At 49.7% G+C, this 25,677-nt stretch overlaps 1 pseudogene across 1 annotated transcript in view; it reads left to right on the top strand.

Annotated features, from left to right (window-relative positions):
- Positions 1–25,677, top strand: part of LOC308632471 — a 224,382-nt pseudogene that overhangs the window by 161,094 nt on the left and 37,611 nt on the right. Inside the window, exon 4 of the transcript in view lies at positions 7,001–7,129. The product of the transcript in view is annotated as an uncharacterized misc_RNA (transcript). The remainder of the gene's footprint in view (positions 1–7,000; positions 7,130–25,677) is intronic.

Below are 25,677 nucleotides of genomic sequence, written 5' to 3' on the forward strand. Positions count from 1 at the left end.
GTGGCCAGTTGATTAGGTTAATCTTTTGTAAGTTAGCTTTGGGTCACAGAACAGGAAACTGCATAGTCCCTGAAAAATGCATCAGCATCCTCTCCTATCCAGGAAATTTTTAGAACTTATCCTGCAGGGAGTTTCCTTTGGCAGCTGTAAGATGACAGGCTACTTTGGGGGGGAATTTACCCTCACTTTCACAGTTGAAATAGAAATATCCCAATGCTAGGGATTCCCAACCTCACTGTTGGTCAGACTCATTGGGAAGTTTTTAGGAAAGTACTTTGTTCAGCTTGGCCCCTGAGATTCTGATTTTACTGGTCAGGATGTGGCTCATGCTACCAGTAACTTCAAGGATACTGGGGGATTCAGAGGTATAGCCAGTGCTGAGAGCCTGTGCCCCATGCTATTTCTTGTCAACTGTCCTCTGTGGTCACCTCTTGATATTTTGTGTGCTTCTATTTGAATGTTCTCACTCTTCAACTTTTTCATGCAGGTCTGTGATGACTCTTGTCTTCAAGCTCTTGGGTCCCTGGTGTTACCTTATAGCCATTTGCAGAAAAGCTCGTGTCAGGGGAAGATGGCAGTTACCAGAAGCCTGCACAGGGCAGGCCAGGGCTCCCTGGGCTCACCAGAGAGCACTGTTGGTTTAATCTGCAGTGCCCTCAAGAGCAACATAAAACCAGCCAGCTAGGTGGGAATGATTCAGCAACAGAGGGGACAGGGCTTGTGACGATCTGGAGGGCATGTCCCTTGCCCTAAGAAAAGCACAGTCACCCACCTCCAGCTGTGTCATGTTGGTCGATCATCGATTGCAAAAATGCTCACCAAGTCTTCTGATCCTTGGATGCAGGCCCCTTTTCAAGGTGACTTTGCCATTCCTTTCCATACAGTTAGGGTCCATTTCTCCAGCCCTTGAACCTGAAGTGGGCCATGGGACTTGCTTTGGCCAATGGGACATTAGCAGATGTCCACAAGCAGAGGTGTGCGAAGCCCATGAGTGTTGATGCTTGCTCTCTCGATGCTCTGGACGCACATGGCAAGAGACGTGAGCAAGATCCTCCTAGAACACCCAGTGCTCATGACCTTCGAGACCAGCTAAGTTGACTCCAAAAGGACTGCCCAGCTGACCTGCAGAACACAGAAAGATATTAAGTGTTCCTTCAGGTGATGAAGTATTAGGGCGAGCAGCAAAAACTAACTATAACAGCCCCACCTTGCCTGATGTTAACCATCTTTTAAATAGGAACCATAAGTTGAAATTTTTGTGTAAGTTCCAGTTTTGAAAAAAAATGAATTAGTAGCCAACATCCTAAACACATTCTACAGGCCAAACAAAACATACCTTTAGACTGCACTTGACCTGTGGGTTGATGGTTTGCAATTGGCTATGCTGAGGGACATGAGGTATTTGTCCTAATGCCTGTTTGCGGTCACTCACTCACTCACCCTTCTTGCCAGAGTGGCCGGCGCCCTCCACCTGTGGCTGCTGTCTGTATGGCATGCCTGCTGTATGGGCACTGCCCCAGCTTCTCTGGGTGGTCTTTCCATGTGGAAATGTGGGATGGCTCGTCCTCCTGGAGAGACTGCAGTGTGAGATGGAGTCCCAGGAAGGCCAGTGGGAGGGCAGCGCCTAAGCATGAGTTCAGGTGTGGAGGTGGGGCCCGCAGTGGGCAGTGGACAAGGAATCCCATCTGTTTTTTCCAGAGAACGTTGTTCCTGGAGGGAAAGCCAGGGAGAGAAAGTTGGAGAGAGGGCATTTTGGGGCCCCTAAAGGCCAAGCCAAGGATTTCCCACTTGGTTATCTGGGCAAAGGAGAGTAGCTCTAAGGGAAGAGAAGTCACTGGCAGCTTTCGCACAGGGGGCCCTGGGAAACAGGGGCCTGCTCTGTTTATCCATGTGCAGGATGAGTTTATGGCAGGAGCAGAGGTAGGCAAGACAGAGTGTTGGCATTGGGAGGAAAAACCCAAGTGGAAGAATGTAAGTCAAAACGTGTGGGGACTTCTCTTGACCTTGAGATAAGGCTAGTTATGCTGATTTTCTTATCTATATCATCAAGACATGTTAGTGTGCTTTCAAAGCACTTCCATCAGCAGCTTCAGATTCCCGGCTCCTGTCGCCTGCCTGCCTGACGGTCTCTGGGGCTCGCGGTGGTCACTCCCAGGGCAGGGGAGGCTGAAGAGGGTGTCTGCTGGGCGTTTGGAAGGAACGCCCTTGCTCTCCCCTGAGAACCTCTGGAATCATCTGTGCCTCCTTTCTGTGCTCTCCCCTCCCTTCTAAGGCTTACAAAGTTGGGACAGGAGGGGAGGGAGGAAACACAACTGTTTAAAATCCAGTTTTCAATCTCGAGGAGAAGAGGGAACCTCACAGCTATGAGAAGAGGAGACAAGGGAGTTGGGGAGGTGCATCAGATTTCCCCTCAAAAATCCCTTCAACCAGCCACCAAGTGGCTTAAGTATAATTTGGGGTTTCTATACTTGGGTTTGTGTGCATATACTCATATGTATATTTGGACAGACGCAACCTTTATTTATGTGTAAATATGCCACGTAAGCCTTGTACATATTCTGTTCAGTGCCTTCTTATTTTCTTTCCTCAAATGAGAACCTGTATTTGAGTTCTAGAAAATGCAGTGTGCACGTGGCCAGCTCTGCTGCAGGATCCTTGGTCCCAGGGGACCCACCAGGAAAGGCACCTATGGCTCTGCTGATGGTGGCAACCTCTAGGGAGCCAGGCTGGCGGTGGAGGGGCAGGGCTCCCCTCCGTGCCTGATGCATTCCCACAAGGAAAAAGCAGTCTAGTTCCTGTCTGACATTTTCTCCTTCCAGAACCTTTCCTGGCAGCTGCCTATACTTCCCATGCCCAGTACAACAGGAACATTCTGTTCCAAACGTCCCCTCGGGCTATCAGGTAAGTAAAGCATCCAGCTGTTCCACGTGTCCACCTTAAGTTCTAGAGGTTGAGCCAAACTTGTAGGCATTCTTTCCACAGAAACTTTTCAGAGGGGTCTACATACATTTGGGTAAAACCCAAGAGTGTTTCGTTCTGTGGTGCTGGGAGCCGACCCAGAGATGGGCAAGTGCTAGGCAAGCGCTCCACCACGGAGCTGCAGCCCAGCCCCTGAGCCTGGTGGTTTGGGTTAAGTTCTAAGAGACAGTGTCCCACGTGCAGGGAGCATCCAGTCAGTTAAGAGCAGATCAGGGGGGGTAATGGACACCACCAAGGCCAGGAGATGGAGTCCCAAGCTGGACGCACATGGCCACCTTTCTTCCTAGCCAGCGTCACCTGGAGTGCAAGGGAGGGCTTCTCTTTTCCCTTCTGTCACCTCCTAATGCTACCCACACATTCACTCCTGTCCTGGGAATCCAGCCTTTTCTATCTCCCACTAAAGCTTCAACTAAGACCAAGCCCTCAGCTAGAGTAAGGAAAAACCCTCTCTTCCATCAGTGCTCGGTGTTAGTGTCTCCAAAAGCAACAAACACCTCATGTGCCCAGGCTGCCAAGCAGGAGTGGGGGACTGTCCGACCCTATGGGGATCTGGCGTGTGGCAGCCACATCAGTCCTGAAGATACCGCGTTGAGATGGGCTGTGCACATTTTCACATTGGACTCAGCTGCGCCCACATGGCATTAGGTCACTGTAACTGACGGTTCACCTTGTCAGTCTCTGGTTCAGAGTGTTCTCTTATTACTGTCACAACAACCCCGTGAAGAAGGTGCTAAAGCTGGCTCGAGACTGTCCACCAAGTGTGCTTTGAGATATGATCATCGTCTTGATGTTTTCTGTTAGTGTTTGATAGTTTGAGCTCAAGTAAATACCGCCCATGCTCCTGAGAACCTAAAGGGCATGTGACCCATCACGAGTCTTATTTATTTATTTGTTTATTTACCCGTTTCTTTGGCAGTGCTGGGGATGGAACCCAGGACCTGGTGCGTGCTGGGTACTGCTCTACCACTGAGCTGCCGTCCCAGCCCCGGCCCCTGTTCGTCTTTGCACAGAAGTTTGAGTGTTATATAACTCCTGCTCAGTGGTCATAACCACCTTTACTGTTTTTCCTCTCCAGACTTTACTATTTTATAACCACTGGGCCATGCGGATGGCCACGTACTTCTGCATCTGTGTCAACCTCTCTCTTGCCCTGTTTGAGGAACCGGTGCTCTTTCTGCTACCGTTCTTGGTAAGCATTAGATAAAAAGATGTTCAACCAGACCTTGTCACCAATGAGTGGGGCCCCTTGCTTCTCCCTTGTTTTCCTCAAATGTCAACAAATAGGAATTTGACTTTTTTTCTTGTTGGGGCTTCAGAGGATTCTGACTGCTTGTTGGCTAATGTGCCAATCATGAGGGATTTTGAGGGCAATGGAAGTTTCTGGTCTTCTGTTGACTGAAGGGGAAATCAGATGGAGATGGTAGGAAGGATGTTTTAAAAGTATGTTTAATGCTGAGGAGACAATGTCATCGTGTGGTGCGGTGTGGGACGCACGCCTGCCACAGGGTCAGCTTTTGTGGTGGTCATAAATGGCAGGAGTATCTTTGAGTGCTCCCTGCCTGGTCACAGGGGATTTTGAATGACACATCCCAGGAAGGTCTGAATGATAAGCTGATGACCTGCTCAGACTGATATCCGAGTCGTCACTGCCCTCACCTGTCTCCATGGCTGTCATGTGCTGAGTGCTCTGTCCACCGGAGCTCTCTCTGTGTTCTGTGTTCTCCTTAGCCTTGCTGTTCTGCATGAGATGGGCAAAGCCCTCACCACCCCCTGCTCACCCCCAAGGAAGCTGAGCCTTAGGAGGGTTATCTGACTTGCCCAAGGTTGCTTGGCCACAAGTGGGGAGCTGGGCCCTGAGCCAGGTCTGTCCAACCTCAAGGCTGTTGCTTTCTAATGACCACATGGTTATTTATTCTCCTGTACTTCAGTTAGCTCTTGCTGTGTAACAAGTTACCCCCCCCGACTCAAACATTTAGAACAAGGTCAGGACACTGTGGGCTGAGGGTCAGATGTGGTGGCTGCCTGTTTTTGTATAGCCTGTGTGCAAGAATATGCTGCAAACAGAAGGTCTGTAATTCCCTGCCAAGAAATGCATCTGTTGAAACCCAGTCCACAGTCTGACAGTATTCGGCAGTATTTTGGGGGTGACTAGGTCATGGGGTGACATCCTCATGAGTGCAACTAATGCCCTGATAAAAGGTGCCCCAGGGAGCTCCCTGGCTTCTGTTAAAAGGAGGCTGTCCACGAAAACCAAACCTGCCAGCACCTTGATCTTGGACTTTCAGCCTCCAGAACTAGGAGAACTACCTTCCTGTTGCTCAGGTGCCAGCCGGGCTCTGGTAGTGGGAGATTAATATTTTCTGAAACAAAGGGGTAAAAATCAGGAGTATGGTTTGGGAGGCCCCAAAGCAACATTCCCCACACTTCCATACAATGAAGATTCTGTAATTCATGGACTCTCTGGACGGAAGCCTTTTAGCCCTGTGACTGTGCATTCGAACACGAGCTCTACAGGGGCAGAGATGAGCACTCCCAGGCTGGGCAGGGTGTCTTTCGTCCCTCCCTGGTGCTGGCCCAGCCTGACCCTGGTGACAATTCACACAGTGTCCCTCTTGGCCGTTGCCTCTTCTCCCGAGTCCTCACCCCTCTCTGGGCCATTGGTCCTGTGCAGCTCCAGGGTGGCCACCTGGGTTTCAGAGTGTCCCTCCAGCCAGCACAGCACTAAGTCTAGAGGCCATGTGGGTTTGGGACTTGGCCCCTTTCAGCATGATCACTCAAGCCCTGATTTGCACAGAGGTGTCCTGGGCTCACCAGGCCCTTGAGCCCTCAGGGCTGAGCTGGATGACAGAAGGTTTGTCAGAGGATACAGCCCAGGTTGTGCCCAAGACCCAGGAGGCAGGGGTGATGACTGTGTCCCTCGGCTTTCAGGCCCAGAGCCGACCCCTCCCTTCCTGTCCCTTAGGGTCCCATCCCTCCGGCCCTCTGCCCAGCCTTGCCCTCCTCCTGGCCTATGCCAGGCTGCCCTTTGCTCTTCTCTTCCTACTCTCCTGCCCTCTTCTCTCATGGGTGGAGGGAGAGCCCTGCTATGGAAGTGTCACTGTGTCACAGCAAGCTGGGGCACATTGTGGCTGCCACTGCAAGGCTAGCCAAATACAGCAAGTTAGGGGCTGGGGCCCTGTCACCCCTGGAGGGACACTGGTCAGGACTTCATCCTTCCCATGGATGGCCTGCCCCGTCTCTCAACAGCCAAATCCACGCAGCATGGTGGAAGGACTGTGATGTTGAAGGAATGAGCCGCCATTTCCAATCACATCTCTGAGAGTGTCTCAGTCTGTTTCCTAAGACAAAGTGCCTGAGACCAGGTCATTTATAAAGAATAGAAGTTTCTTTCATCCGTGGCCCTGGGGACTGGGCAGTCCATGCATCTGGAGAGGGCTTCGTGCTGCCTCAGAGCATGGCAGAGGTGCCACGTGGGAGTCAGCGAGGGTGCTGGGACTCCCTCAGGACCTCTCCTCTCCTCATAAAGCCACAATGCCACTCCTCAAGATCTCCTCTAACCATGACCCTCCAAAGACCCAGCTCCAAACACCATGAACATAAGACTCTGGGACTTAGGGCTCCAACATGGGACTCCTGGGGATACACCCAAACCACAGCCAGGAGCTGCCCTACTCCTTGAGCAAAGGGACTTCCAGAAGCCTCTTGTGTGTGAACAAGAGTGTGAGGGCGTAGGAGACCTGCCTGTGTCCTCCTCACCCTCCTCTTTCCTGAGGAACGCGTTCTGGGTCTTTAGCTGCTGCAATGGCCCCCAGAAGCTCTGCCCCTCTGGGCTGTGGGTCATGCGCCAAGAGGCAGGTTTCCCCTGAAGAGGAATCAACCATTGCCCTCAGCAGGGAACTGGGCACAACTTTCAGTAAAATTCAGGGCCATGGCTCATTCTTGGAGGGTGCTAGGAAAGGTAGGGTCAGGGACAGGCGGGGGCTGCAGCCCAACCTGCTGCTGGCGGGGCCCTGAGCTGCAGGGCACCTCCATCGCCTACGTGCTCGGCCTGACTGTGTTCCTCAGGAGACTGGTCCATTTTGCCAAGATCACTCCTCAGAAGGTTTTCTGGAAGGACACCCAAAACATCTGCATCATGGTCACCATTGCGGTGAATGTTCATTGCTGTGTCTGCAAGCAGCAGTGGAAACCCTGAAGAGGAAGATTCTGGAGGTTTGCTTTGCCAAAACGACACGGCCCCTTCATGGCCAAGGGAAAACAAAGAACAGATTGGCAAACTATGATAGCATTTTCACAACCACACTCCCAGATTAAAGGGGTACAGAGAACAACACTCTTACCAAAAAATGGCTGAAATTAGGTAAGGCTGACTCAAAAAATGATAGATCATGAGACGGCTCATCTAGAAGGTGTTTAATCTAATTAAAATACGGATTAAAGCAAGAATATACCAGGGGGTGGGCCTAAGAAGACATGCAGCCGTGCTGAGAGGAAAGACCCCATCCTGGGCCCCTTGGAGAGAGAGGAGCCTCCTGCAGGAAGGTTCTTGGCAGCTCCTTTCAGAAACCGTCAAGGTTCACGTGCTCACACCCTGGCCTCCCATTCCAGGAATTTAGCAAAGAAGGATGCTGTGACCAAATCCGTGGTGGCTGAGCTGGTCATAATATTGACAAATTGGAGATGACCCAGTTTCCTGAGAGTAGGTAGGACAGGAGCTTGTGAAGTTGAACACAGTGCAGCCACGCAGCCCGGGAAAGTGGTCCTGAGGGTGACATGTGTTGTCGGGGATGGGGGGAGGGAGGTGGGGTGGGGGGGAGCTTGCCTTTATCCCTGAAGGGCAGGTGGGTCACATCCTGGTTACAGAGAGGAAGAGGAAAGGATGTTGTGTATTCGTAGAAAGCTCTGGAAGAGCACATGGCAGGCAGGGAGATGCTTCTGAAACGCTCGGTCACACAGAGGGGCTCCTGAGTGACTGGGAACGAGGCCTCCTCATCAGCTGGTCTGCGAGTCTAGGCCTGCAGATCCAGAGCTCAGTCCCACCCTCCGCTGTTTCTGTGTGACGCCGTCCTCCCAGGGTCATCCAGAGTCACCGTGAACACTGCCCATGGGCATAGGACACGTGCTGCGTCTGTTGTTGCTGTCCCCTCTTGTTCCTTTACTGTATGGCCCTGGCTTGCTAGTCACGGCCACATCAGGGCTTCAGCTCCAGTCCAGTGGGAGCAATGTCCCCTCCTCTTCCCAAGCAGCTCCCAGCCATGGGCACCTGGGGCTTCCTCTCCCATCCTCCTCCTCTCCTATACACCCAGCCACAACGTGGTCCAGGCCTGTCACCCTCACCTGTCACTTCGACCTCAGACCCCAGATCGGTTTCAGACACTCCTACCAGACGCCCTCCTGGATGCCCACTGCAGACCTCCCCTCCCTTGCTGCAGAGTGTCTGTGAGCCTCTCAGATGACCGAGCCCGGGACCCCTGGGGTCTGCACCCCTCCCACCTGCGGTCCTCCACCCCAGCCAGCCCTGATGCCTCTGTGTCCTGCATGGACCCCCACTCTTCCTCTGCACAGGGTGGTTCCTCTGCCTGGAACGCCCACTTCTCACCCTTTCTCTAAAGATTGGCTCATCTTTCACTCTACGTGGGCAGAGCCCTCCCAACATGCGGAGTAGCTGTACTTTCCTGATTCTACGAACATCTTCATTATCTATTATGAAAAAGTACCATGAACACACTTCATCTGAGGAGGTACCTGTGACCATGAGTTTGGGTTCAGTCCCTAACAGTGCAGGTGGGTAGAGGATGGGCGGGAAAGAAAACTGTTAGGAAAGAAAGGAAATCCTGTGTGTGTGTGTGTGTGTGTGTGTGTGTGTGTGTGTGTGTTATTTTGGAAGGAACTTGCCCTTGGTGTTGCACCGCGCCCTGCAGGAGGAGCGTCCATGCCCTCTGCTGAGGTCCCCCCTGGGTCCTCAGATCCAGCCCAGTGTGTAGAACGCAGCGGGCACCCAGCTGTACACACCTATGTCAACACACAGCGGTCCCTGATTGCGATCATCCAAGGGCTTTCCACGGGCTGGCAGAGAAAGCCAAAGCCATTGTCCTGGACCCGAGGACACGCGTGTTCTCTCTTCCTGCTGTCCTGCCTGTCCCTCTCTTGCTCCATGGAGGGGCCTCCCTGGGTGGTGGCACTGCTCAGCCCCGGCCTCCCATTCCTGCGTGGCTTCTGCCAGGCCTGCAGCCCTGCTGAATGGTGTGGCCCTCTCCCCAGGGCTCCCCCTCAGCCACAGCCTTGGGTGGGTTTCCCAGTGCTGTCCTGATCGCCCACACACAGCGCAACATGGCCAGCCGTGTCCTTCCCTCTGTCACAGAGTGGCCTCATTCCTCGTCCCCCCACTGTTGCCCTTTGGGGGATGACTTGCAGGGTTCCCAGGTTCTGGGCATAGGAGCTATCTTCCTAGCCTGGCCCTTGAGCCACATGCCATTGGTCTTTGTCACTTGCTGCTGCTGCTCTCCACCTCCTCCCTGGACCCTCTGCTTCCCCAACTCCTGGGAAAGCCCTTCCCTGTCCTCCCTTCCCATGTTCCATCTTCTTGAGCAGGGCTGGGAGACATTTCAAAGCTTGGCTGGTCTTTAGGGTTGCGTGGGTGCTGCTCCCCTCCAGCTGTGTGGCATGTCCTTGTCCGTCTCTCGTGCTGTGCTGGGCCCTCCTCCAGGGCTCTCCCTGGGTCTGTGTGTCTCACCACCAAAGGGGCTGAATCCACGTTGTTTGATGACACTGATTTATTCTTCTTTTACTTATATTTTCCCAAGATGCACTGGGTTCTTGTTTTGCTCCTCATTAATCTTTTGCATGCAAACCTGATGTTAATAAAGTACACAGGGGTCTCTGGATCCTGTCTTTACCTCTGACACTAGGTTAGTTCAGGACAAATGAAGAATAGTCAAGCAGGATGTAGGCTGGAAGCATGCAGCCCTGTGATGCATGGTGAAGCCTTTGATCAGACCATCTGTTCCTCCCAAAACATTAGCCCAATTTCTGCACATGCTCACTTACTGTGTAAGGAATTTTACTAATTGTTTGAAGGTTCTAGAGGACCTGTTAGAATCCTAATTTTCAAACAATTCAACATACTTCAGAGAACGTACAAGTGCCATAAGAAGAAAATAAGGTCAGCCTACAGCAATGGGCAGCTGCCTGCCCTAGGCTGGGAGGAGCACTGGGCATGGCACCAGGGCTGCTGGGCAGCAGAGGCCTCCACAGCCCTGCAGGGAGCCTGGAGCACAGCTCTGCAGAACCATGCTCAGCCCTGGACAGATGCACATGAGTTCCCATCACAGGCTAGAGTGTGACAATCCCAGGTGCATGCCTGTCATGCCAGCCACCAGGGAGGCTGAGGCAAGAGGAACCTTTGAGGTCAGCCTTGGCCACTTAGACCCTGTGGCTGAGGGGAAAATACAGGGGTCTCTGAGGGTGAAGCTCTGATAGGTCACTTGCCTAACAGGCTCAGGCACCTGGGTTCAATCCCCAGAACCACACATACACCAAAAAGTGACCTTGGAACATGGTTTAAAATGATGGGTCAGGTACACAGAAGGGAACAGGAGAGGGTTTTTAAAGCGAGGACTTAAAACAGAATCCACAGGTGCCACAGGAAAAGGAGACACAGAGTTAGTGAGACCTGAAATACCTGGGCCGGTCTGTCTTTTAAACTGGCCTCCTGCTCCCCAGGTCACACTGGGTTCCTCCATCAACTTCCCACTTCTCCAGGGGACCTGCGGGTCAGGCCACCTCTTCTCCTCTGAGGTCCATGGCGCAGGCCACAAGGCTGAGGCCACCGCATCCTGAACAGGACCCTGCAAATCAAAATCCACCCGCTGTGACCAGCAGCTCTGCTGAGGAGAGCCCTCAGGTGAGAACCTGGACAGCGGGGTCCCCGGAGGGCGCTGTGGGGACTGCCCTGGCGGCTCCAGGGGACAGGCAGCCCAGAACCTAGGCTCCAGGGCGGCGGCAGAGTCCTCCCAGGTCCCACCCTCGTGTGGTCGCCTAGACCAGGTCCGCTCCCGGCCAGCTCACCTTCTCCTGTCTTGGACCCCGCGAGATGGACCCCCCAGCCAGGAACTCAGCCTGGGCTCTGGGTGCAACTTCCATGCTCCTCCTCCTCCAAGCTCCTTGTGACCAAGGCTCCAAGTTCCCGCCCTGGCATAGGCACCGCCCCCGTCTCCCTGGCAACGGCCACACCCCCTCTTCTGTGACCAACTCTGTGTGCTGAGGGCAGGGCTCTGGGCATCCTGCCTGCCAGGCTGTCAGTTCAGCTGCTGTCCTAACAAGGAACAGCAACTAACTAGCCTCCTCACCTGTCCCCAACTTCCTAGGGGTGAGGCCTGCGGCTGCCCCTTGTAACTGTGGGGCCCTGTGGACGCGGCCCTGGATGCTGGGCTTTCCCATGGGAAATGCTCCTCAGCCAGGGGGATGGGACTGCTGCCCAGGAGGACAGAGCCCCTGAAAAGGCCCTGCCACTCCTCTTCTTGCAAGGGGACTCTGTCACATAGGCCAGGCAGGGAGAGTGGAGGCCCAGAGCAAGGCCCACACAGAGCGCTGGATGGGCATTACTTGTAAAAATGACTGCTGTGGGTCAGGACACCAACAACCAATCGCCATCTGCATTAATAGTCATTAGGAAAATATCGCTCACAACCATTTTTCTACCTCTATTATGTGACTGTATTCCCTTCCCCATGAGTAAGGTCACAGGCACGTGTCCTTCTGTCTTGCTTCTGTCTCTCATCCCAGAGGCCCCTGGTACTCTTTGGGCTCCAGGACTGGAAGCTCTCTTACCATAGGGGTTTTTGGTAAATTGATTTTTTTAAATTCAGTATATGTGACAGCAGAATGCATTTGGATTCATTGTACACTATTGCAACACAACTTTTCATTTACCTAATTGGACACGATGTAGCATTGCACCCTATGTTACTCATCCATGTACCTGGGGGAATAATGTCCATCTCATTCCACCATCTTTCCTGCCCCATACATCCTCCACATCCCTCCCTCCCATTTGATCAAAATTTCTCCATTTCTCACATTCCCCCCATTTGGGATCAGCATCCAGTTCTTAGAACATTCAGCCTCTGGTTTAATGGGACTGGTTACTTCACTTACTATGATAGTCTCCAACTCCATCCATTTACCTGCAGATGCCATCATTATATTTTCTTTTAAATCTGAGTATTTACATATTGTGTTTATATACAACAATTTTTTTGTATCCACAGCATAACATCTAGGTTGCTTCCACAGTTTAGCTATAGTGAATTGAGTTGCTATAAACATTGGTGTGGCTGCATTACTACAGTATGCTGATATTAAGCCCTTTGGGTATAGACTGAGGAGTGGGGTCGCTGGGCCAAATGGTGGTTGCATTCCAAGTTTTCTAAGGAACAATAGAGTTTTGAACTGGCCGTTGGTCACCTGGTGGTACTCCATGGGTTCCTCCAGGCCTGGCTTGCATCTGCCTCCCCCCATCCTCTGGGATGACCCAGAGGCTCAGTTGTGTCATCTGCAGTAAAGATGGCTTTCCTATGTCCTGTCCCCATCAGCTTGCAGTGCTGGGTCTGCCCCCAAGATGGAACTGAGCAGTGGATGCACAGCATTGCTCCAATGTCCTGCTACCTCCTGAGATGGAAGGAACATCTCTGAGGTTTGTTGTATATCCACCCCCACCCCTGCTTCTGCTGTCTCTCCTTGAAGTCTTATGTGCCGTCATTCCACTCACTCTAACAAGACTTTAGACATTCCCCTTCTCCAAAACAATAACTTTTCTCCTCTGATGGATACCCCTCATTCAACTCCCACATTTGCAAGTTCCTGCAAAGATGAAAAACTTAGGTGCTATACTAAAATTCTCAGAACCGGTGCTCTAGCCTCAAAAATGCTGCAGAAACACTTGGCTACACCACGGACAAGCTCTGCCCTTGACCTCAGGTCCTTCGCTGCTAGGAAAGGAGGCCAAGTGCTGTCCAGATGCAGCTCTTAGAATTCTCTCTGTTCTCTGGCTTTGATTCTTCAGAATCAAACACACACACACACACACACACACACACACACACACATACACACACCCAAATAAAATTTGGACCACGGCACACATATCAATATGGTAAATACTAATTATTTACAGAAGAAGGTTCTAGACCATGTGTTTGCTTGATGTTATTGTTTTTATTATTTTCTCAAGAGGCTACGAGCAAAGAGGATCGTGTGGCTGTCCTCCTTAAAGTATTCCATGGCTCTTCCTTTCTGGCAAGTCTCATGGGTTGTGCAGCCAGGAAGGGGAATAAATTTGGAGGCCAGAGCTAAGGACAGCCCAGCCTGTGAAATCAGATTTGGTGTTTTCTGGCACAGTTTGGAACACTGACACCTGAGCCCAAAGATCTGTCCAGAGAGTCAATTTTGAAAACACTTGTCTTTACACATGAAAGGCACATCTTCAGGGAAAGATTAAAGGAATGAAATGTGACTTGTAATTACTGCTAAGCATGTGTTAGCAGTTGTGCATACTAACATGGCCCATGAAGAAGGCCAAATTTATGCCCTGTTTCCAAACCTCATACACACACACACACACACACACACACACACACATACCCCCCACACACAAATTCTAACAATTAACACATTCATGACAGCCTATCAAATAATTGTAAAAAATATGTAAAATCATATGTATAGCAAAGGAATTTCAGAATAAGCTGCTGAATTTGTAAAATGAATCGATTTTTAAAACCCATCAATATGATGTCTAGGGGTAAGCTACATCAAATAAATATATGTTTATTCAGTGCAAAGTGTTGTTTTCCTTCAAGAAAATGTTTCATGATACATATAGGCCAAGAACCAAAACCTGGAGATTTTTTCAGTTGAGAGAAGCCAGGAACTTTGTGTTTCATTGCAGAGTTTCTGCCTAAATCTCAGAAGCTGGACCTCAATGACATGACTAGATAGTGGGTTTATGGGAGAATGTCCCCCATTCCTGAAATGATAGTATGGACCATATCCCACTAGGCCAAGGGTAATTTTGGCTTCTGCCTTCTATTTGATGCCATTTTCCCCTCTCTGCTCCCCCCAGCTCATTCTTGAAAAGCCTTCTGTTCTGCCAGCCATAGTGACATCTGCTGGCGGACATGGGAAGTCACAAATCTGTGGGGACCCTCTCAAGCAAACCTTGTTAATGCTGCCATTTATCACAGGGGCAGGGGTGCTGGCTCTGGAGGGCTGGGCTTCCTGTCATTTCTCCCATACCCTCTCCCAAGAGAGTAACCATGTCTCAAGCAGCCAGTTCCCACCTTCCATTCGCAGAACTGAAACTCAGGCAGATGCAAACCCCAATGCTAGCGTGGGCCCTGGAAAAGAAGCCACCACTCCAGGTGACAATAGACTTGACTGGATGCTTGGGGACTGAAGCAAGGTAGTTCTCACAAACCTCTGCTCCCTCCTCATTTTCAGCAGGCCTCTGCCTGCGGCTAGGAGAGGAGTGGAGCTCTGTCCCCCAACTGGCCCCGCTGTCTCAGCGCTGCTTTAGGGGCAAACTTGCAACTAGGTGAGTTGAAAGGGGATTATTCCAACTCAGAGTTTCTTTCCTTCTGATCTAACACAGGAGATGTCCACTTTGCGTTTCTGAGAAGTTCATGGTGTCCTAAGAACTCCACTTCACTTTGGCTACTCAAAGTGGGGTCGCTTGGTCAGCAGCACCAGCAACCCTGCTCAGAGCTTGTCAGAAACGCTGCCACTCAGAGGTGCTGGAGTTTTGCACTGACAGAAGCCACGTTTGAAACAAGCCCCGAGGCCATACCTTCACACACCCAAGCTCATGTGCTTGTACTCCACACTGGGTTCCTCACCTTGGCGCCCTTGGCCCATTAGGCCAGATCCATCTTAGTCTGCAGAGATCTTCCCGAGCAGTGTAGACATTCAGCAGCACCCATGGCCTCTACCTGAGTTGTGCACCAGCACCCCTGACTTGTGATAAGTTCAAAGGTCTCCAGGCATTGACAAATGACCCCAGGGGAGGGGGAAAGTCACCTGTGTTGAGACCCATCACCTTCAGGGTCACCTGGGACCTTGTTACAAACACACATTCTCAGACCCCACCCCAGATTGGCAAAACCAGGAGCTCCAGCGGGGCCCGGGAATCTGATTAAACTCTCTGCAAGACACAGGCACTCTGAGGTGGAAGAGGACTCGGGAAAGGCCCTGCAGTGAATCACTATTTGGTGACAGACAAGTCACAGGGGCCACAGCATGACCAAGAGTTTGCAGGCCGTGGGGGATAAAGAGCCCAAAGCTGGAGCCACATGGGAAGGTTTGCAGCCACACTTCCCCCTGTGCTATCTCCATGACCTTGGCCAAGTGACCTGATCTGTCAGTGCCTCAGTTGCCACCTATGGACAACAAAAGCACTGTTCCTCCTGCATCTATTGAGGGATGAGGAAGTTTTTATGGTAAGGTACTTAGAAGAGTGCTCTGCACCAAGAGCTTTGGACACGTCACCAACACTTGCCTGTCTTGCCCCCGATTGTTGAGTCCCCTACAAGCCAGCCAGGCAGGTGCTTCATTCTCTGCCACATCCTCAGCAGGGAGCCCTGGCCCGGCCTGGACCAGGCTCTCAATGAACATCGGTGGAGAAAGGCATTGCAGTGCCCATGAGGACATGAGGACACCAGCAGAAGCCCTCTGTCTCAGGGGCTTGAATTTGCTGTGGATCTGTATGTTCTGCAAAGGGACCCCAGCTTCCTAGATCCAATTCTATTAGAAGGTGTCCTTGCAAATGTGGCAGCTGGGCAAAAGTGAACTTCTCCGTCCATGTGGATTAGACGGGACGTCAGGTAGATCTACAGGCATGTTGTAACCAACAGTCAATCAACATACGCTTAGAATATCATGGAAAGACTAAAGATGGGGGCGGGGTACTTCACAGATGCTGTGTGTTTTCTTCCTCTACTTCTAGGATTCTCTCTACCCACCTCCTGAAGTCAGTCATACAACTATCCCCATTTCATATATGGAAACACTGAGGCCACAAGAGGTTACAGAACATGCCCAAGGTCATTGTCCAGTAAGCAGTGAAATTGTTCTTCTCATGCTGGTCTCTGATTCCAAACCCACACCTGCCTTTCTTCCCAGGGAACTTCCTGGTCTGCACACAGGGATGACATGCCTTAAGATTGGGAGGACAATCCTAATTTCAAACCTTGTACCTCACGTTATGCTGAAGACGATCCTAAGCAGCAGAGCACGTGTCTTATTTGGTTTAAAAACTCCATCTCTGGTAGTATTGAGATCCCTCTGCCACAGCCCCACCAGACAGCTCTCTGGGAAGAAGGCAGAGTGACCATAGGAGTGTGGAGAAAGAGGACAAAATTCGGGAAAGTGAAAAACATAGAAGCAAGAGTTGAATACACTAGAATAGACAAGACTCGCAGAGAGAGTGCAGCTGAGAGACCTGGAGCAGGGCTGGGGCAAGCCAGCGCATTCCACGGGTATTGATGAAGGTCTGCTGTGTGCCTGGCACTATGCTGAGAAGTAGATGCTGCACTGAGTACAGTCTCTGTCCTTGTCCTGCTAAAGATCCCAGTCTGGGGATTCAAAGCTGGATGACATTGTCCAGCACTATGCCATTTCTTCATACCCCAGCTGACCTCCAGCCCCCAGCACCATGGCCCATTTGCCTACAGTGCAGGCCAGCAGCAGCTTCCTGCCATGGCTTGCAGGAGTGGGTGGAGAACACCCCAGCTCTCTCACCCTGTAGGAAGTCTTCTATTAGTAGCATGATCTACATGGACCCCCAGCACTCCTTATCAGGACTGTGCTCAGTCACTTAGTGACAACAACTGGCTGGTACACCCTGTGTTCCAGTTCCTAATCACTTCCTGTTCCCACCTGGAGTTTTCTAGCATCACCTCCCAAGGAAACTACTTTCTAACAAATCTGGATCACAGGGTCCACACACTTTAACCTCAGGGAAGCCAGAGCATGACAGAAGGTTCTAGAAAGGTGTGCAATGATCCAAGTCTGGCCATTTTACGCCTGTTTTTAGTTCTCCTTGGCTGCTCTGACTGCCCTGATAGGTTTAGGAGAAAAGACAAGCCATATTTTGGCATGTAAAATGCATTCAGGCCGAGTCTCTTTCACACAACCTACCAAGTAGGGGTAGAATGAATTTTAAGTACAACAGAATGCCGAATGCCTACTCATTCCAGTGAAGATGTGCTGCAAATAAGACTTAGAAGATGTGCTGCAAATAAAACTTTGAAAAGTGTCCTCAGAGAAGATTCTATCATTCTGCATTTGCTTCTGAAAGTTGAGGACACCTGTTGGTACACAGTTCTAATGAGCCCAGGAAGAGGTTGATACACAGTTGAGTTGGCATATGATGTGCCAGAGCTCAGGACTTCAGGACTGCTGTCAGGTGGTTCCCGGGCTCTTCTGGTCCTCACCTTCACTCAATGTCTTTTTGTTGGTGATGTAGTTCAGCAATGGATTACTGGCCCAGAGACTTGTTCAGTATTGCTCAGCAGTAGCAAAACACTGTCACCAGTTGTAGGTAGCCAAGTCCAGGTGAGAAACTTGATAGATGTTAATGCTCACGGCTCCACATCCCCAACCTTCTCCTCAGTGAAAATGCTCTCTAAAATGTACATCAGGCTTAATTGTGTGGAAGAATTCTACATCTAGCCAAACCACAGGAGCTCTCAAAAGCCAGCCCAATAACATTTAGAAGATTCACTCTCCAAAGCAAGCTTGCCAATGCCTGAGTGCCCACACACTCTATTGGCGCCAACCTCACCTCCTTTTAGAATGCACACATCCACCAAGATATGACTGCCTGTGGTGGTTGAGCGGCCTTTCCAATGGACGAGGTGGATGTGAATGTAACACGTGAATAAATCAGCATTTACCAACAACTGGAAGAAAAGAATCCATTCTCTAAGATGTGATGACGGAGCTGCTCTGTGATCTAGACCATCTGCTAGGAGCCACAAGCAAAATATATGATGTATGGCACCTTTGGTTGTAAAGCCAGCTAGCCACTGAGGTATTATTATGCTAAGATTTACATTCATATGCAAATTGGGCTCCTGCTGTTCACCTTGGCCTACTACTGGACTCATGTTACGGGGACTCACGGAGAGTTCCCATTGGTTGGGGAAGGATAGTAGGAGGAAATTCCGGGGGAGGTGCGGGGACCCCGGGTCCCGGGAGATGGCTGTCCCGGTTAGACGCCCGCGTGGGAGGACCGGTTTTTTTGCTTGCTGGCGCTGAGAGTGTTGGCGGCTTTTTCAAAATAAAGTTTTGTTCCTGCTTGAGTGGCTCGTGATTCTGTGCCCAGCCAAGACTGCGGCAACCATCCCCCTCTCCTGCATCCTCTCTGTTTTCCTCTGCCTCGATGGACCTCCAACTCAGCCCAGATGGATGTGTCCTTTCTAGTCAGAAGCCCTATCATGGCTTCCATTTCCAGGCCCTGATTCCTGGTTAACGCAGCCAGAGCTCACTTTCAAGGTAGTCTCTTCAGATCCCTTCCCTACCCTAACCACAGTGTGGGCTCTGGCCCTACCCGTTACTCTCTATACCACCATTCCACATTATGGTCTTCCTGTCCCTCTCTGTGACCCAGGACTGCCCATGACCGACCCTACCCAACAACAAGCTGTTGAACCAGGTACCATCAGGGGTAGAAATGACCAGAGATGGCTAACTTGAAGATTTCACAGATAGTTAATGAGACTTCCTGACCAGTCAAATGACATAGGAGGAAGTCAATGAATTCTAACCTGGCTGTCAAATTCAGCTGCACACTGGAGCCACCTGGGAGCTGTGCATAGTACTGACCTCTGGACCACCCACTGGCCCTGGGCTGATGGAATGGCTCTGGGCTAAGATGGGACACTGGGGTTTGTAAATTACCAGTTGAGTATAATATAAAGCAAACTTTGAGAACACTGCTTTTTCCCCACATGAAGAACTGTGTGCATACAGATGCAGAAGTACACAAATCTGCAGCATAAGGCTCCTTGAGATCCATAGATTAAAAGCACTGCAGTGACCAGCACCCTGGCTAGGCACACCACCAGCCCCCTGGAAGCCTCCTATTTCATGGAGGAGTCCTCCCTGCTGAGAGACATCAATGTGGAGAATGGAGAGGCCTGGATGAGGCCCAATTGAAGGGAGGATGGGATCTGAGGAGCGGACCAGAGAGAGGAAAGATGGGAAAGGGAGGGAGGCTGGCAAGGGCAGGGCGACAGCATCACTGGAAAAGAGGCCCCAGGAGGAACTGCTACAGACTCTCAGCTGAAGACACCCGTGCGGGCCTGAGGAGTTCTCAAGCACAGCCTTCCTTGCCTATGCGGGAGCTTTGTGTTCAATAGACACTTTGCAATTCTTTTTTTTTTTTTTTTTTATTCCGAGAACCACTACCGTGCTGGACTTGGATGAGTTGAGTGATAAAGGACATGCAGGGACTCACATGCAACAAACAGGTTTACTGATGGCACAAGGGCTTCAAAGTGAAACTGCGTCTGCCCGTTATTACAAGTCATTCTGTGGCACTCTAGTTCAAACAGGGACAGCCACAAATTCCTCACTGGGAACACGCTTTACTGCTGCAAGTGGAAGCTGCTGGATGAACCCACTTCACTTCTGAACTTCTCAGCTCTCCTGAGCAAGCACATTCAGAACCCACTTCAGGCCCAATAGGAAAAGTGTACCTATAAGAGAACCCTTGTAGCTCCGATCAACAACTTCAAAGAGGAAAGCTGCTCTTGGAAGAAAATCCATTTGCCAATGTTTCACTGAAATCAATGGTTCCCCCTTACTCAGAAAACAAACTGGAAATGCAGGAGCCTTCATGCAGGGAATCTGAATTTCCAATGGAACAGTGCTTCAGAGTGAAACTGAGAGTGCCGGCTCTGAGAAGCGGTTCCACTTCATGCAGCTTCAACCAGAAACAAACCTCAATGTGCTTACAGAGAACAAGACCATTCCTTAAATTGGAAGCGGCCTGCACAAAATGCTTCTGTTCTGCACTTCCAAGCTTTTCTCAGCCAGCACGTTCAGACGACGTTTACACCCAAAGTGCAAATTGTGCAACCCAGAGATCCCTTGGGACATCACCAATATTCAGGTGGAACATTGGACGGTTGACAAGATTAATGGCCCAGAGTTTCATTGAAATATTTTTCTCAATTTTTTTTTTCTGAAAACTCACTGGAAATGAAGGTGCCCATGAGAAACAAACTCTGCTTTATACAAGACACAGAAACTTCTAAGTAAAGCCCGTGACTGCTGGCTCTGAGAAGGGGTTCCAATTCCTACTAGTTCAACCAAGCCCAAATCCCAATATGCTCTCTAGAAACACTTTTACATCCTGCAATTGAAGCTGTTGCACACCCTGCTTCTCTTCTGCACTTCACACTCTTCTCACCGAGCACATTCAGAGAGCAGTGCAGGCTCAATATCCGAAGTGTGCTAGCTGGAGAGCCCTTGTACCTCAGAGCACTTGCTCAGATAGGAAGCGATGGGACTGCTGGGTGGATCAATTTCTCAAAGATTCTTTGGAATCCATTCCTCAAGCAGATTCTGAAAACTATCTTGAAATTGCATGAGCCTGTCTGCAATGATCTGTGCTTTACTGAGTGCATAGATGGTTTGAAGTGAAACGGTACCATCAGCTCTGACAAGAGGTTCTGCTTCCTGTATGTGCAACCAGGGAAAAACCGCCACGTGTTCACTGAGAACAAAGCTACTTTGTGCACAAACTTTTTCTGTTTGGCCCCTACAAATGGATCTCAGGATGCACATTCAGAACACATTTCCTGCAAAATCATGACAAAGTATCGTTGCAAAAGTCCACTCTGGTCTCGCATCACCAACATTAATTAGGAAATGAATTGCACAAGTTTTCATTGTATTCCCTTGGTCTCCTTCTTCTAAAAGCTCATTGAAACTGCAAGTGCCTGACAGCACCCAACTTACCATTGACCAAGAACACAGCTGTTTCCAATAGAAACTGTGCCTGCTAGCTCTCAGAAGCCATTGGACCTAAGGCTACTTCAGCCAGGTACAAAGCTCAATGGGCACGATGAGAAAAATGTCATTTCCTAATGTGGGAGCTGCTTGCCAAAGTTCTTCTGTGCTGCACTTCCAAAATATTTTCGGGAAGCACACTCAGAGCACAGTTTCAGCCCATATGCAAAGAGTGCTAGCAAGAGAGCCCTTGGACTTAGGTTCAGCAACTGGAGGAGAACTGTGGGCCCACTGGGAAGAGCAATTCCCCAAGGTGGATTGAAATCCATTGCTCAATTGTTTGTCACAGAATTCACTTGAAATCCAAGTGCCTGCCTGCATTGAACTCGCATTGACCAATTGTACAGATGCTTCAGAGGGAAACTGCCACCTCTGAGAAGCAGTGGGTCTTCATGCTAGTTTAAGTAGTGACAAACCTCAATGTGCTCACTGAGATCAAAATGAGCTCCTGAATGTTGAAGCTGCTGAGAGACTGCTTTACTTTTGCACTCCCAAACTACTCTCAGCAAGAAAATTCAGAGCCAAGGTCAGGCCCAAGATACAATGTGGGCTGACAAGAGAGTCCTTGCACCCAGGACCACCAATTTTGAGAAGGCAATGAGGACTGCTGAAAAGAACAATTCCACAAATTCCATGGAAACCCACTCATCAGACGTTTCTGAAAACACTGGAAATGCAGTTTTCATGCAAGGAACTCTGTGTGACAGATGGCAAAGTTTGCCAAAGGCAAACATGCCTACCAGCTCTGAGAAGCTGTTCTCATTCACACTGCTTCAACCAGAGAAAAGTCCCCATGTGCTCACTGAGAACAAGTTAGCTTGTGCCGCTTGAAGCTGCTTCCACAAACAGCTTCACTTCTGCACTTCTAAGCTGTTCTCCTTAAGCCCTTTCAGAGCACAGTTCAGGCATGAAACACAAAGGGTGCCAGAAAGAGATCTCTTGAATCTAGCATCACCAACTTGCAGGGGAAAAGAGGACCAGCTGAGAAGATCAGTTCTCCAAAGTCTCACTGACATCCATTTGTCACACTTGTTTACAACATACACTTGAAGTGCAGGTGCCCACATGAGTGAACTGTGTTCGGTCAATGGCACAGACGCTTCAATGTGAAAGCATGCCTGTCACCTGTAAGAAGCAGTTTTGATTTCTTCTAGGTCACACAGAAAAAAAATAGCATGTGCTCACTTACAACAAAGTTAATCAACAAAGCAAATTGAAACTGCTTGCAGCAAACGGCTTCCATTCTCCCACTCCCCAGCTATTTTCAGCAATCACATCCAGAGACCAATTCCAGCCCAATATAAAATGTGTGCTCCCAAGGAAGCCTGTATAATTGACATCACCCAACTTGGGGAGGCAAGGGGAATGCTGAGAAGATCAGTTCTCCAAAGGTTCATTGAAATCCAAAACTCCTATTTTTTCATAAAACTCATTGAAATGCAGGGGCCTCACCTGCAGCCATCAGTGGTTGACAGATGGCACAGAGGCTTCAATGTGAAACCATGAATGTCAATCATTACAAGTGCTTCTGACACACTCTAGTTCAACCAGGGACAAACCAAAGTGCTCAAGGACAACAAACTTTGTACCTGCAAGTGGAAGCAGCTTGCACGAACTGCTTCAGTCAGGAAATTCCAAGCTCTTCTCAGCAAGCACATTCAGAGCACAGTTCTGGCCCAATAGAAAAAGGGTCCTAGCAAAAGGGTCTCACACGTACAATCACCTTCATAAGATAGCTTCCTATCTTCTGTGCGGAAGTGGGTTTCTTCTTGGCCCTTATACTGTGGAGGAGACCACTAGGAGCTCAGCTTCATGCAGGACCATCTGACCTGGACATTTTGCAAGCCCTATGAAGCCCTCACACATGCTCAAATGCTACAGGACTTTGCAGAATAGTCAAGGCAACAGTACACATTCATTCATTGTCTAGAGTCTACAGATTCCTAGATGCATGGCATTCATTATCCTCAAATGCACAATTTTCATCAAAAATCATATATGTATATAGATAGATAGATAGATAGATAGATAGATCATTCCAATCTGAATGAAAAAAATCAGAAATATCCCCAAATGCAAAGAGTGGATCCCCTTTGTAATGCTACCAGTGGAAAATTCCACAGCTGACCTCATGGGATGGTTCACAGTCAAAACACAGCTGCATGAAAAATATTACATGTCATGACCTTCTGGTTATGTGGAAAGTGGCATGTGATGTACACATGCATGTCTTCTTCAGACATGGGATTCATTTGCAGGACACCTGATGCAATTGAAAATACTCCAAAATGGGAGAAATCAGAAAAACGTCTCCAAAGTATTTCAGAAGAGACCAACTCCATCTGTGTATCTATCTCTCAGTGAGTGTGTGTGCTCTAGTGTGTGTGTGTGTGTGTGTGTGTGTGTGCGCGTTTGTGTGTCTTTGTTTGTGTTTGTACCATGATAGCTGATACTTCATTGTCCCCATTGGAAAACTGACTCAGATAATGCCATCTGCCAAACTCCTAAAAACCAAAGTTCTTGCTGATACAAGGAAACATTCCTTCCTGTTGGTTTGGATGTGTCCTTTAGGAATCACTGCTACATTTAGTATACTCATATCATCAGAGTAGATCAGGTAACAAAAACATATATATTTTAAAATAATAATATATTAATGGAAACAAGAAATACAGGATAGAGTAACAACTGTGTTACTAAACAAGGTCAAGGACAATGGCAAACTATAGATTCCAACTTTGAAGCAAATAGTAATCAATGTAAATATTCCTGGGCTGCCTCAGCCCCGCCCAGGCACACAGCAGCAGAATGGTTTTGCAAGCATCCTCAGGAGGGCTGGAGCCTTCTTTGCAGGACCAGAGGGAGGTTGAGGCTGGATCCAGTCATCATTCTTTTGGGAGAGGCTCCTTTTCCTCAGCACAAAGTTGGATTTTTTGTGAGGATTCTTGGCATAAAATACGTTGGCCTGTGCTGGAATCCTCAGCTCTGGGGAGAGACGGGTGTACAAAAAGAAGGTGGCACTCAGGAGGTGCTCCCTAGGACACCCCAACATCTGAGAGACTGTGCCAGAAAAGGCCAGAGCCACACACCTGAGAGCTCCCCAATTCAGCACCAATACCAACAAAGACAGCCTCCACAGTCCTCCCTGAGGAAAAATTAGGCAGAGCACTTCAACAGACCTAATGTCTGTTCCAACCAAAGGCTTTGGACTCCAGAACATCTCAGGTCCTCTTGCATCTGCCAAAGCACACCACTAGATTTACATCTGAAATCTCCCACAAAAGGCTCCTGTGCCAAAGATTCGGTCCCCACATGAGTCATCTTCATAGGTGGGTTTGGAGGGAAGCATTGGATGGTGAGTGCTCTAATGTCAACATGAAATTCTCATTCAAGATGAATACACTACTGGGAGGTGGAAGGGACTGGAAGAAAAGTTGAGCATGGTTGGAGGAAGACCTAAACAGGGTTGCGCCCTGGGCAACAGTACCTTGTTCCTGTTGGCTCCACTGAATCCTCATTCTCCAAGTAGAGGTCCTCCTTCTCCTCTCCATCTTTCTCTCTCTCCCTCTCTGCCAGCCTCGTTCTCTCTCTCCCAGTCTATGCCTTTGTGGCAAGGGCTGAGGAGCTCTCCACTGCCACACGCTAGAGCTTTATGGACAGCCTCAGTGCACAACCAAAGAGAAAGCTATGAAACCCGGAGAAAAGGCCTAGGATTCCTCCTCTGAGTTATTTTCCTCAAGTATGGCCACAGTGAGGACAGGCTGACCAGCATGGATACCACAATAGAGCCATGCTTCTGTGTTGGTGGAGCCTGCCTCCATGTGAACCAGGCTTCTGAGAATGGAGGCCACATTCCAAATGCTGCCCTACTGAGAACAATGGTTCCAAAGACCAACAAAGGGAATGCTTCCCTCCAACATGTTGTATGGCCCAGTGGTGCCATGACCCCGAGTGGGGGAATACAACAGCCTGCTTCTCCTTCCTCTGAACACCTGTTTCCTGTCGCCCTCCTCTAACCTAGAGCCTGTTCTCCTTCCCTTCTGGGTTGGATGTGGGGATCTCTGCTATGAATTTCTTAGGCCACCAAGGCCCCACACAGACTTCCTCTTCCATAGACTCTACTAACCTAACAGTAGGTTAAGATAGGAGACAAGTGATCCTAGAACTCATAGGGATGTGGTCTTGAGCGTACATAGGCTGGGATAATGGCTGCTGTGGTGTTTGGCTCACAAAATCCAACCAACCAACCAACGAAAAAGCACTGGCATTATTATCAGATGAGCTCTGTGGCCGACATGCTCAGGAAGCCCTCATCTGACTTTAGTTAGGGATCATAACCTGGCTATTGTGATCACTCCTTGGCAAGTGGACTCAGGTGCGGAAGACCATGGAATTTATGCAAAAACAAATGATTCAGGCTGTCTCCCAGGCTGTGTTTTCTTCCCAATTTCATCCTGTTACTGCTTGCTAGAATCCTGGCAATGCTCTGCCCAGGCAGTGGTTTTCTGGTCACACAGAAGGCTTTCAATCGTACTGCTTCAGTCCACAAAATGCCAGCTCCATCTTTAGCCCATGCATTCCCATGTTCCTCTGAAACCACTCCTATCCCAGACCATGAAAGCA

The sequence above is a fragment of the Spermophilus citellus genome (assembly GCF_964194105.1).
Source record: "Spermophilus citellus genome assembly, chromosome: 13".
NCBI lineage: Eukaryota > Metazoa > Chordata > Mammalia > Rodentia > Sciuridae > Spermophilus > Spermophilus citellus.